Below are 287 nucleotides of genomic sequence, written 5' to 3'. Positions count from 1 at the left end.
AAAAAAATATTTATTCCGGGCGGAAGTTGTATCTTTTACGCACGTCTTGTTCAATGCAAATCCGACTCTAGGGTAGACTACATCATTCGTGAAAATATTCTTAACTATTTTTAAATTATCAAGGCCTAATAATTTGTAGATTAATTCAGGTATGGAATTATATTCCATAAACATTGAAATTTCTTCCGTAGAGTTGTGATTTGACGTCAAATCGATAGGTCGGATCGGTTTTTATTATTTTTGTTTTTAATAAAGGCCTAAAAGGTAATAAATTAACACACAGTAAA

This window comes from Anticarsia gemmatalis, chromosome 4 (genome assembly GCF_050436995.1).
Source record: "Anticarsia gemmatalis isolate Benzon Research Colony breed Stoneville strain chromosome 4, ilAntGemm2 primary, whole genome shotgun sequence".
Lineage (NCBI taxonomy): Eukaryota > Metazoa > Arthropoda > Insecta > Lepidoptera > Erebidae > Anticarsia > Anticarsia gemmatalis.
The sequence above is the reverse complement of the archived record's forward strand: the minus strand, read 5'-3'. Positions refer to the sequence as shown.